Genomic DNA, 14456 nt, shown 5'->3' on the forward strand with positions numbered 1-14456 from the left:
CCAAAAAACAACAAAAATCCAAACCCGTGTCGAAAAAAACGGGCAAGGTGTTTGGGTGGTTTATAAACCAAAATGGGTTTGGGTTTTAGGTGGTTTTGGGTAGGATTAAGGGTTTCCAGGGCATGAGCATGGGCGGATTTATGGTGGGGCTTGGGTGGCACGGACCCCACCAAAATATATTTTTTTAATGTAAAGTATGCAATTTTATAGCTTAATTACAATATTAATGCAATAAATAACATCAAATTGACTTTGTCTCAATGGTAAAAGTTATTAGTTTGTTCAAAAGGTCTTAAGTTCAAGTCTCCCTGCAAACATTTATTTTTATTTTTATTTAAACTAGTGCTCCACCAAACTAACAATTCTACATCCGCCACTGGGCATGAGAACAAGGGATGGGGTCAATTCGAGGAGGGGGGGTCGGTTTTCGAGGTGGTTTGGGATAAGGGGTCGGGTGGGGCGGTGGGTGGTAGAAATGGAGGTTACGAGGTTGAGGAAATGATGGAGGTTGGGGCGGGGGAAGGCTGGGTATCGACCGGGATGGGGGTGGGCTGATGGCTGGGTGGGAGAGGTGTTGGATTTTTTTAAAATTATTTTTGTAATTATTGGAAAATAAAAAAAAAAAACTAATCATGTTTTTTTTTTTTTTTTTTTTTTTTTTTTTTTTTTTTGCAATTTTATTAAATTGGTGATTATATACATTTGGTAATAATAATATAATGTTATCAATTCAATAATAATGAAAATCTGGGTTTAAAAAAGAAAGTAGGGTGTTACCAAAGAGAATTTCCCAATGATATATACATGTGTATAGGAATAAAAAAATTAGAAAAAGTAAGAGGGAGAAATATAAATGGGGACCAATAGGTATAATGAGAGGGTGAAATATTATGAATTGATTGTGGAATCAAAAGAAAGAGAGAGAAACAATATATAATGTGCCACTTAAAGAATAACGACAGTTTTTGGAAGTGGGGCACTTAAAAAACGGAGGGAATATATAAATAAAATTTTAAAAAGGAATATTTTGCATTGAGAGTAGATAAATATTTTTGTATGTAGAATAAGTTGCATAGGGAGATATTTTAAGGAAAGGGGATTGTTGCATTATTGGAAGTATCTACGTATGAGGGAAATGTGTAAAAAGAAATAATCGTTTAAAGAGTTGGTTCCCATTAACATCCAATATTGACAATTTTTGTTAATATAGTGGCATTCTTGAAATTAAATGTCTTGGAGGTTGCTATTTATTCTTTTTATATTACTGGTGCTGATCAAGTGGATTAACTTTTGAATGTTTACTCTATTACTTACTCGTCTTTGACAATTATTGTAATGGCGATTATTGTACTTTTCACATTGTATGTTGGAGTCTAGAACTAAGGTGAGAGAAAAGTACTATATTTTTGTGGGGGATCAATATCTAACGGTAGTTCATCCACAAATCTAACCTCATCCTCCTTCTCCTTCCATCTTCATCATCCCTTCATCTTTTTCATCAACCTTTTATTTTCCCATCATTAATGCCAGGAGAACTTCAACACCATAACAAACACCATGCCTAAGACCACCAACACCACAACAAATCCAACCCCAACAACACAATCTCCGGCGGCTTGGTCGTTGTTACACTAAGAATAAAAATTTCGTTGACTTGTATTGACCAAGGGGTGTGACGAACAAAGTTGACCATAGTAAGAGTGTCCATCTATGAGGTTAATATTGCCCAACGATTTATGATTGCTTAAGGATGAATGTAAAAATCCCAAAGAGAAGGCCCAAAGGTTAAATAAAATCGGGTTTTAAGCAATTAGGAGATAAAATCAAATAGGGTTTGGCGGCAAGAGTTTGAAAGACCATGGAAAGACAGGGAGGCAGCCGTAGCTTGGCCTGGTGGGCGAAAAATGGAAATGTTACTTGAAGACAAGGGTCGATACGGATCCTTGCACGCATCTTCAATCATGCATATTTATTGTCAAGCTATTCTTTGGAGAATTAAAGAGCCCACCAAATATGCTAATAACATCATAGTCAAATCGGAATGTGAATTAGCTAGCAGGAGATTAAGGGATCCTACAAGATGTGATATAAATTACATGGACATTATCAAAGATATAAGGAGCTGCTAGCTACAAAGGACTGGTCATCCGCATCAAAGCGCTCAAACAAGTTTTTTTCAGTGCCCATAACCTTGCTAAAATGGCAAGAAATGGGCATGTTTATGAGTTCCTTTCTTTTCCATAATTAAAAAAAAAATTATCTAAATATTTCTATAACTATTACTAAAGCAAAAACTATAAATTATTATTTTTTGTCCTAATTCCCTTCAATTTCCCCTCCTCTTTTTTTAAAAAATTAATTTTTACTCTCTAAATTTTAAGAAAGTTCATCATTGGTTCTCTTTAATTATTTATTTTAGTTGCTAATTTTTCCTTATTTAAAAAAATATTTACCTCATCTATTTCATTAATTTGTAAGAAGTTTTAACTTTATTGATTTTTTTTTTCAAGATGATTTTAACAAACTTTGAAAATTATTGTCAATTCATGGGTTAGTTAATTAAATTGATTAAAAAAAAAGTAAAATAAGGTTAGTTTTGATTTTCCTTGAAAATTTAAATTTAGATTATTGAATATGTTATAATCTACAAGTATTTTATTTTCTCAGATAAATGATAATTTTTAAAGCTAAACAAAAGAGTTAAATAATTATTACTTCTTTATCATTTTGTTGTTCATGTTAAAGTTAGGTAATTAAATATTGCAATTTTTTTTAAAATAAACAATTTTTCCTGTAATACCAAAAATTAAGTAATTCTATATAAAAAATATTATTGGCAAAAAATTATAAAAAATCAAGCATTATTTGCTCAGAGATTATGTAGTAATTTTTTAATCTTCCAACCTTCCACTTACCTCTTGAGCAATTACAATATTATAGACCTAGGAGCATATAACGCTCCCATGCACTCCCCCCCCCCAAAAAAAAATAATTAAAAAAATCTTATATTTAATTTGTTAACAAGGTATAATGTTTAGAAAAAGAAAAAAAAAACACATTTACTAAATTTTATCTACAATTTTTCTTGTACAAGAGTCCTATAAAGCATGTCGCTAAAAAAAATTCAATTTTGAGATATATATAATATATGTGAAAATAATATTAAAATAAATAACCTAATTAACCTAATTCTATCACATTAAAATAAAAATAGAAAGGGTCACATTAAAAGATTCTTGAAAAAAATGCATATAAATGAATAGATAAACAAATAATTTATCTTAATTTTTTGTATCAAATTCTAAACTTCTTTTTGTAATTCTATTGAAGGTATAACAAATTGTTATTTACACTTTGAATATTCATGACAACTGTAGATTCAGTAATTAAGCCAGAAAAACATGCCTTCAAATAAATTTAAATGTCTGATTAATATACACCATTTATAAATTAGCAATAAATCCACCACTTGATTTCATATTCCTCAAACAAAGGAAGCTAGAATATAGGAGTAATTAAGTTTCCTATTTTCTAAAATGGGATTCGTCGAGTCAAATAACAAATTTTTATGTTTTGCTCTCCTCAAATTGGCTCTCGTGAAATGATTACCAATAATTTCCTCCCTACACCTTCTTGTTTGTATCCTAAACTTCATGGGACTTCTTGCTTGTTCTTGTAATCAAGCCATCCTAAAAACCATTTACAAATATTGATCCTTGACAGGATGGCCTTGTGGAATTCATCGTCCCATTTTCCACTCGTTGGCCTCCTGTCTTTTCTCCTCCTCCACCCAATAACAACCACCAATACGGCCTCTGTTGGGATACGCATTGGTGTAATCAGGCGGCCTTCAACGAATGCCCCTATCTTTCGAGAAGCTGCATCATATGTAAATTCAAAAGAATGTGGGTATAATGATATGGACAAAATCCACATTTCCATGACTCTTGATGCAAACTACTTACGAGGAACTATGGCAGCGGTATTATCAATCCTACAACATTCCACGTGTCCTGAGAATTTTGTTTTTCATTTTCTTTCAGCAAGGCATGAGCCAAAGATATTTTCAAACATAGCATCCACCTTCCCTTACCTAACTTTCAAAATATATCGATTTGATTCTAACCGAGTTAGAGGAAAGATATCAAAATCCATTAGACAAGCCTTGGATCAACCATTAAATTACGCAAGGATTTATCTGGCAGATATTCTCCCATTTGATGTGAATCGCATAATATATTTGGATTCTGATATTATTGTCGTGGATAATATATCAAAATTGTGGGAGGTTGATTTGGGTGAGAAAGTGGTTGCTGCACCAGAGTATTGCCACGCAAATTTCACAACCTATTTCACAGATGCATTTTGGTCAGATGGTATTTTGTCAAATACATTTCATGGAAGAAGACCTTGTTATTTTAATACTGGAGTAATGATAATAGATGTCAACAAATGGAAAAAACAAGGCTATACCCAAAAAGTAGAAGAGTGGATGATGGTACAAAAACTAAAGAGAATATATCATTTAGGATCATTACCACCTTTCTTGTTGATCTTTGCTGGAAAAATTAAAGCAGTTGATCATAGATGGAACCAACATGGTCTAGGTGGAGATAATTTTGAAGGGAAGTGTAGGAGTCTTCACCCAGGACCAATTAGTTTACTCCATTGGAGTGGAAAAGGGAAACCATGGTTGAGGTTGGACTCAAGGAAGCCATGCCCTATTGATCATTTATGGGCACCATATGATCTCTATCGCTCATCAAGGACATGGTTAGAAGACAAATAATACAATAAAAATTTATACTTGAATGAAACTAGGAAGAGAAGGAGTTTTATTGATACTTTATGGAGAAAAACATCCAACCATAAGTTCAAGGACCATGAGATTGTACATTACAATAATGAGGGGTCAATTTATTTTGTGCGCATCCAATGATGGGTTGAAGTAAATTTCAATTTCTTTGTTTTCTTAACTGTATAACAATGAATTAGGAAATTTATTTTTCTTATCACTTCTTACATATATACTCTTCTTTAGCTTCTTTTAGCTAGATATAGTTTTATTTTACCTTGTATATTTAGGTATTTTTTAACCTTAGTTAACCCTCATAGTTATGTTAATGTAGACAATTCTAACTAATCTTGTTATTTTGTATCGTACATCAAAAAATTTAGGAAGGAACAGAGAGTAACAAGTTTATTAGATATTATAATATAGATCAGATATACTGTAAAGGTTAAAAACAAATATGAATGCTAGACATTTCCTTTACATTTGTTCATTTCATAAAGTATTGTAACTCCCAAGTTTCTAAGATAGATTTTAAAATATGGTTTGTATAAATATTATATCTTAGCTTACTTATCATGTACATCAAAGTCTCTCTATTGAAAAATATTCTAAACAATTTATATAAAGATTAAATAATGAATATTAACCATATAATTATATACACTATATAACTAAACAATATAATTTTTATGAAGTTAGATAACTCACCAAACATTGTATACTTTCTTCAATTAAAACTTAATTTTGACACTTATAAAATTTCACACACGCTCCTCCGCTCATTTAAAATTGAAATAAATCATTCATTTAAAAATGATTCTATTTATGATTTTAATGTACATTTATAAAATATTATTTAATGAAATATATATAATTGTTATATGAATAATGTGTCATAATCAAAAGACAAAATATAACTAAAATCAATTAATTTTCCGTTTTTGTCACACAGAGGGGATATTTGGTAATTAGAGTTTTAACCAAAAAAGAGCTTATTTGACCAAGTTAGAGGTTTGATTACACAAATCATCTATTTTGGGTGTTTGGTAAAAGAGCTTTTTAAATGTGCTGATTGGGACAAATCAGCTAATTTGTAAAAAGTTAAAAAAAAAATAGAGTTTTTTGAGTTAGCTGATTGAATAATAGAATTCAAATGATGACATGTTTGCCTTTCCAATTTCTTACTCTAATCAATCCAAAACTATCCAATATTCCAACCTTTTTTTTTTTTTTTTTTTTTTACCAAAGCTCTTCTCCTTCTTTCCTTCCACAGAGCTAACTGAAGGTGTGTGGAAGTTAGCCCACTATTAAGCATCTTCCAATTTTATTATCCATAGTTACACTAAGGTAAGCTAATTTCCTTTCCCTGTTCGTAATTTACATTATATGTTTTTAATTTTTTTTAAGTGTTTATAATCGTTAATTGTATAGAAAATGAAATACTACTTGTGATTTGGGTATTTCTACCCCGCCACATGGCACAATGAGAGCTCGCCATGTGTCACCTGAGAAGGCCTCCAAATGGACCTTTCAAGGGCCGACACGTGTCAAGCAGATATGGCTTTGGGAATTGGCGGCCTTCAAGGCCCAAAACCCGAGGCAATCGCAAAACGGCGCAGCCCTAAATCCTAGGACATCAAACCCTAGGACAGGGCACACTTTTCTAGGACCCTATAAATAGAGAGATTCCCCCATTTATTAGGGCACCTTGCAATCATTACATCATTTATTACTCTCGAAAATAGAGAACACCTGATCTCGAAATCCGAGAAAATATTTACTTTCCGCACGTTTTTACTTTGAACTAGTACTAACTTAACCTTCGGAGGCGGACCTCTGACCATCCGGAGTTCCGTTGTTTTGCAGGTACAAGCGGCTTTGTTGGATCCAGTCTTCGAGTTGTAACTCTCCTAAGGGACACAAAAACACCTGAAATATTTGGCGCCTTCAGTGGAGAGAGTACCTCAAAGATGGTTTCACAAGAACCTGTACCGCCTCCAGAGACCAACCGGCGTCTGGTTGATGGAGAGGTCCATACGGACCACGACTCTAACGACGACTACGAAGTCGAAATCTATGTGGCCCCTGATGGGTCACTTATCTCTAAACGCATCCATCCCAAAGACAGACGGGAGCGAAATAATGACCAGGCGGGTATAAGCTAGCCTCCTCGACAATCGTCTGATTAGACACAAGCAGCAGGATCAGCCCCAGTCACCCGAGACGAGCTCATGAAATTCATTACAAGTTTCAAGGGTGAAATCAAGGACTTGATCACCAAAAAGACGACTGCTCCTATAAAAGAGCAATCGGCCAAAAAACCAGCTCAAGCTGAGAGAGCTAAATCAGTCAAAGACCGACAGCGTACTCCCACCCTGCAACGAAGGAGAAGGCTCGACCCCTGATTGATCTTTCTAAAATCCGTTTCCCAGAAACGGCGAAAAGAAAGCCCATCCGACATGTTCAATTGAATGGCAGCAAAAAGACCTTTTCTAATGCTCGACTTTACATTGAGCAAAAGAAGAATCAGCAACTATATGAGTCAGCTTCCACGTCGACTTACCCAGATAGATTTAAGAATACCTCAGTGAGGAATCCACAGTCTGTACATGGAAGTCCGTCAGGCGGTCCCTCCGTCCACACGGGTCCCCATGTAATTAATTCGGCTCAGTATGTGGCCCAGCCATTATATAAGCCGCCTGCTCTACCCTACATTCAGCCTGCCTTCTTCGGAGGACAGGAAACATATAATTTCCAACCTATGGACTGGTTGCTTTGGCTGCAAAACCTTGGAGAACAACCCTCTGCGTTCTCCTGGGAGATAGCTAAGGCCGAACAGCCGGCCAAGGTTAAAAATGTGTTGGTGGGTACCTATGATGGTACCACCAACCTAGAAGATCACCTTCTGTATACACCCACCTCAAGTATCTACAGGGGTTGGATGATGTTTCCTGGTGTCGCTGCTTCCCAGCTACCCTGAAGGGCATAACCCAACAGTGGTTCGGCAACCTGCCGACTGGATGCATAAACAGCTTCAAGACGCTTGCGTTCTTGTTTACTTCGAACTTCTCTATGAATATCCCTGCAAAGAAAACAAGCCTCGATCTGAGCAATGTGCAGCAGGGGGATAGAGAAGGATTGTGCTCATACGTCAGGCGGTTCAATCTGGTGAGAATCCAGATTCAAGGGTTGTATGACAAGGTAGCCTATACAGACTTCTTCAAAGGTCTGAAGGATGGGTCGACCTTCAAGTTCGACCTCGTCCGCAAGAAAATTTTTACCCTCCAAGGAACCCTGATGGAGGCGGAAGCCTATATACAGGCGACCGAACTCTGCTCCTCCAATAAGCAGTTGAACTCTAAAAAGTCTGATAAGCAGAAAGAGAGTCAGCCTGCTCAACCGACTTAGAAATTTGAAGAGAGCAAAAGAAAAAAAGAGATCTGGGCAGTTAATGACTCTGATCAGTCGTCCTAGAAAAAGAAGAAAGAATTTAAATCGTACGTTCCAAGGTACGAGTTTAACAAGGACAGCTACTTCATCCTCATGGAGATAAAAGACCAGCTGACTTTAGAGAAGCTGAATCGAATGAAAGGTTCCGCTGAAAATCGAAACAAAAAGAAACACTGACACAACCATGAGGATGTCGGCCATGACACTAACACTATTATAGCCTCAAGCGAACGCTTGATCGTCTGGCCGATAAAGGAGCGCAAAGTCCTATGTGAAGTCCAAAGTGACTTCCAAGACAAATTCGGGGGAGTCTTCCAAAAAGACTCCCCCGCCTGCTGGTAGTTCGGACACCGATGAGGAGCCAGTCTACACTATAGTAGGAAGATTCACTAGAGGTGGCCCGACCATGCGGGGCACCAAGGACCATCTGAGGAAGATGGTCAATTCTGTTGATGAAGGGCAGGCGTCTGCCACCAGCGCCTTCCCAGAAGTCGTCATCACTAAAAAGGACCAGGGCAAAGTCCGCCGGCTGCATGATGACCCTGTGGTCATGGAATGCAAAGTGGCCAACCAACTGGTTGGCCGCATTTTGATTAACACGGGTAGCTCCTCTGACATCATCAGCTACAAGTGCCTGTACAAGCTAGACAACATGCATGATGTCTCCCACCCTCTTATTGGTTTTGGGGGAGGAGTGGTGCACCCAGTTGGACGGATAGATCTCCCTGTCCGGTTAGGAGAAAAGGGCAAAGGGCGGCACATGATCATCCGATTTCTGGTGGTCGAAGAGCTGATCGCCTATAACCTCATTCTGCGCCGACCCACTCTGAACGAGTGTAAGGCCATCATCATCCCATCTCTCATGCTACTCACGTATGAAAAGGGTGATGGCTCTGTTGGCTCCCTAAACGTAGATCAGAAGACGGCTAGAGAATACTATCTTTCAGACTTCAAACTCGCGGCCATAGCAACCGGACAGGGGAAGGAGCTAATAGACCTTGATGATATCAAGGATTCTAATCCAGCTCCACCAGCCGCAAAGAAAAGAAAAACTGATCAGCTGGTGGTGGTTAAAAAAGAAAAGCAATAGCAATCACTGATCGGGGAACGGCCAGACGACCTCCGTCCCCAGCCGGCTGGTGAACACATTGATATTCCTCTGGACGACAATCGTCTAGAGCGAACTGTTAAGGTGGGGACGGTTGCTTTTGCGAAGTTGGGTGCAGACTTGCACCATCTGCTGAAAGAATTCAAGGACATTTTTTCCTTTAAAGTGGAAGAGATCCCAAGCATCATCCCGGATCTTGCTGTCCAAAAACTCGCCGTGGATCCAAAAAAGAAGCCCATTCGGCAAAAGAAAAGAAATCACGGCAAGGAAAGAAGTCAAGCGGCAGCTACCGAAGTTAAAAAGTTGTTAGACGCTGGGTTCATTCGGCCCTGTAACTTCCCTCATTGGGTTGCGAATGTTATGCTTGTGAAGAAGCCGAATGGTACCTGGTGCATGTGTGTTGATTACACTGACTTAAACAGAGCATGTCCGAAGGATAGTTATCCACTTCCAAAGATCGACAATCTGGTTGACTCTACAGTCAAACATGCCCTAATGAGCTTCATGGACGCCTACTCAGGCTTTCATTAGATTCCCCTGTGGAAAAAGGATCAAGAAAAGACAACATTCGTCAGTGATCAGGGGTTATTCTGCTACACTATGATGCTGTTTGGCTTGAAGAATGCGCCTGCTACTTTTCAACAAATGATTAATATAGTCTTCATTAATCAGATTGGGAGAAATGTAGAGGTGTACATTGATGACATGATAGTCAAATCCAAGCAGCAGGTGGATCACCTTGCTGACCTCCGAGAAACATTCACAACACTCAGGCGGCACAAGGTCATGCTCAATCCCAAGAAGTGTGTCTTTAGTGTTGAGTCTAGGAAGTTTCTCGGATTCCTGATTAACCAGAGGGGGATAGAGGCCAACCTTGAAAAAATACAGGCGATCATTGACATGAGGTCACCCCGCACTGTCAAGGAAGTACGGAAATTAACAGGTTTCCTGGCGGCCATGGGAAGATTCCTCAGTCGGTCAGGTGACAAGTGCCATTATTTCTTCCAGGCAATAAAGAAGAAGGCAATGTTTGAATGGGGGGATAATGCTGAGGTGGCCTTTTAAAAGTTAAAGTAACACTTGCACTCTTTGCCAAGGCTGGTTAGCCCTTTGCCCAAAGAGACTCTCTACATGTACTTGGCTATCTCAGATCATGCTCTCAGTGCCGTTCTCCTTGCTTAAAGAGACGACACCCAACTCCCGGTCTATTTCATTAGCCGTGTTCTCAGAAATGCAGAGATTCGGTACCCTGATGAGCGTCATTTATGGTGCTTAAAAGAATAGTTTTAGGTCCTTTTTCTATATTTTCTTTCTTTATTTTCAATTAATTTTCTTAGTTTTCTTTGATTTTCCGTTTTAATAACTCATTTTATTTTCGATTAGTTTTATGAGTTTTTCATGTTTTTAGTTCTTAATTTGTGGTTTTAGTTTAGTTTTATTTCATTTTGTTTTCTCCCTTATTTTTATTTGTATTTTGTAGGTGAAGTTTCAAAGTTTAAGTTGTCGTGCTCTCACGGCTGCGCTCTCATTGATTTTGGTGATGAACACACAATTTTATGAAGTTCAAGGGCTGCCCTCCTCGGGTGCATCATCACGAGAGCGTCGTCCATAGGGATGCACGAGAGCGCTAGGAGTGAAGCTTCACGCAAGGGGCCACGAGCTAGCACAAGAGGAGTTGCAAGCTGCAAGGATGCAATAGGGGTGCATGCGCGCAGACCCCCCTTGTGCGTGCGCACGGGGCTGCTGTGCACACGCACCATCGCCTTCCGTCCTGTAGGGAATATTTCAAGCATTACCCCAAACTTGTACCCCACTGTGATCATACACTTAAGTATGGTGGCGTCCAAAGGGAAGGAAGCTAGAGCAAAAGAGTCGCCAACAAGTTTTAGGAACTTGTAAACCGTTCACAGGGTGAAGATTACACCCCTTAACGATCCAGGAGATCGTCAACTCCAAAAGGTCTTGAACCAAATAGGGTTCGGGGATGAAGGTACAAATCCAACCTAAAAGAGATTGAACCTGCCCTAATAATAGGCCTCTACTTCATTCTTCTCGTATTCATGTGCGCTTTCTGACTAACATGCAAACAATAGGTTAACCCTAAACCTATTTATCTATGTTGGTTGATTATTAATGCACAAATAAAACTATTATTGGCGATCACTTGAATTATAATCAAATTATCCCTAAACAAGATTATTAATTATCTTATTAAGCGTGATTACAAGTACAAATTCCCTTTAAACATGCATAAAAGGCGTGATCAAGCAATAACAATATAAATATATCAAGCAACATAATAATCATGAATCATAATAATTATAATCATGATAACAATCATAATAATTATAATTATCATAATCATGTTAAAGCATAATATTAATAGCAAGATCCTAGGCATGATACCAACAAGATTAATAACAAACCCTAGCATGTCACTGAACAATAAAGATCAAAACTTTATCTCTAACATGATACCAACATGATATTAGAAAAGAGTAAAAGGCACCCTAAACATGATACTAGAAAACAATAATAACATCCTAACATGATACTAGGAATTAAACGAATTTAAACATGCTTTCTACAAGAATAGAGCAATAAAATTACACACTTTGATGCCTCGTATCTCTTTCTAATAAAAAAAATACACGCGTTAATAACTTCAAGGAAAATAATAAAATCAAACAATTAAATTAAATAATTGAAATAGAGACTAGGGACCAAACCCTCAGAAATTATAACCTTTCACGTCCAGGGCGAAGGGAACTTCGAACTTGGCTAGGTGTGTCTAGTGCTAATGAATGAGGAATTGTGTTTGTGAAAAGGGTTGGTTAGAAAGAGAGAGAGAATATCAAGAATTTCTTGATGAGATTTGATTGTAGATGATTGAAAAAAGGGGAGATATGACCTCTATTTATAGGGAAAAAGAGAGTCGAAGAATAAGAAAAGAATCCGAATTCGAATCGAAATAAAACTCGTCGGTCAGCAGTTTTTGCGAATTTTGTTTTCATCATAACTTTTGATCCAGAAGTCTAAATAAGTCATATAATATGTAGTTGGAAAGATCTTGAAGTCTAATTTCCACCCCAATTAGAATCAGATTAAAATATTTTGTAGATAAAAATATATGGCCGAAATAGTGAAAGGGTGTCAGTTTTGGATAAAGTTTCGTATTCCTTTCATATCTTTTTCGTTATAGCTCGGATTTAATATTATAATATATTATTATAAAGATAATTTAAAGATCTATCCAACCATATAAGATTTGGATAAAAATTATGAGGCAAAAAAGTAATATCTGACCGTCTTTGAACATCTTTAAATTCGAATAGAATTAGGACTTAAAAAAGGAAAGTTTTAAAAAAGGAAAGTTTTTATTCAATTTCAAATTCTTTGATTTTATCTTTTCAAAAAAGGATAATTAAGATGTTTTAGAAACTTATGGAAGCTTCTAATTAATCCTAATTAGTTTAGGAATAGGATTAAACCTTTGGACCCTCCACATGATCATTGGACCGTAGGTAAAATCCGGTTTGAGCCCAGTTTAGTATTTTGGCCATAACTTCCTCATTATTTATTGGAATTGAGCTTATAATATATCATTGGAAAGGTCTTTTCAAACCCATTCCACTACATTATTATTGGACCCATATCATGGACCAAACTAAACTGCACGTTTTCATAAATAGAGTAAGAAAAGAAATATTTTCTAAAACAGAAAGAAGAGATATTTTAATAAAAACATCCTCATCACTATACTTTTCACACTTTCACTTCGTTCTATAATTAAATGACATGAAAGGTACTCATCACTGGGTTTGGTTTTGGGGAGACACATTTGGGTGTCTACACGTCCCCTTACTTTTCTTTTGCTATTTATACCCCTTGACCTTTCCTTTTTTGGGGGGATGACGTTTTCTAGTACTTGATACATTTTTCCGATTTAGTAGAGAGAGAAACACTGGAATACTTGATTTGTACTTCAAATTACTTCATTAAGCTTGGATTTCTTCCTTAATCAATGAAAATTAGTGAGAATTTCTTCCCTTGAATTTACTTTTGCTTAATTCTACCTTTAATTCTTGAATGATTGATTTGATTGTTGATCTTTAGTTTGAAAACTTGTTTGATTTGATTTTCTTTTTGATTAAGCTTGAAATGATGATATTTGTGATTCAATTTGTTTTGTCTTTAAATTTCATTATGTCTAGTGAGTAGATTAGTATCTAGGGAGAAGGGGAAGCATGCTTGATTGATGATCTTTGCTAGTTGATGATTCTTGATTGATTAAATTATTGCAATTAAATTGGTTGACATAGTTGTGCATGTGATTAATTTGTTTAGAAGTGATGAACCTTGATGATTAATCTAGATTGCATAGCAATTTTCAATGACATGAACCCTTGATTTGAGAATTGCTTTAATTGGTTGAATTTGATTGTGATTTTCCTTGTTAGTCATTAATAGTGAACCCTAGCTTGACTTATAGGAGATAGCTCTTGAATTCTATTGATTGCAACTATTGTTTGTCCCTTGCAACGTTTGAATCAATTGAGTTCTTCATCAATTGGCATGATCATTGAGCTTGCATGTGGAACCTTAATCCCTAGTGTTTATCATATTGATTTTCTTCATTGTTTAGTTGATTGGAATTTTAGTTACACCTCAATTTACCTCTCATTCTTCGAAGTATCTTGACCATAGGCTATAGAATTCTCCCCCTCATTCCTCGTGGTTCGGCTCGGACTTGTCCTATACTAGGAGTAAGTTTGATTTTTTTTAATTGTTTGATTGGTGGTGCTTTAGATTTCAACGACCTATATTACCACACATCAACCCCATGGTTGAAAAATTTGGCCTTGCTCTTTTTATGGCTGTCAAGAAGTTGAAACCCTACTTGTTGGCATATCCGGTAGTGGTCTATACTGATCAACCGATCAAGCGGCCAATGACAACCTTGCAATCATCGGGCCAAATTCTCAAATGCGCTGTTGAAATGCAAAGTCTGGAAATCACTAACGAATCAAGGAAGGCAATAAAGGGGCAGGCATTCGCCGACTTTATCGTCGAATTGACAAGGCCGGCTGTGCCGGATAACAC

At 36.8% G+C, this 14456-nt stretch overlaps 1 pseudogene; it reads left to right on the top strand.

Moving 5' to 3' along the window:
• The first annotated feature begins 3724 nt into the window (after nt 1–3724).
• Nucleotides 3725–4789, top strand: LOC145581060 (putative galacturonosyltransferase-like 4 pseudogene; annotated as a pseudogene).
• Nucleotides 4790–14456: the final 9667 nt, after the last annotated feature.

The sequence above is a fragment of the Chenopodium album genome, chromosome 15 (assembly GCF_948465745.1).
Source record: "Chenopodium album chromosome 15, dcCheAlbu1.1, whole genome shotgun sequence".
Classification (NCBI taxonomy): domain Eukaryota; kingdom Viridiplantae; phylum Streptophyta; class Magnoliopsida; order Caryophyllales; family Amaranthaceae; genus Chenopodium; species Chenopodium album.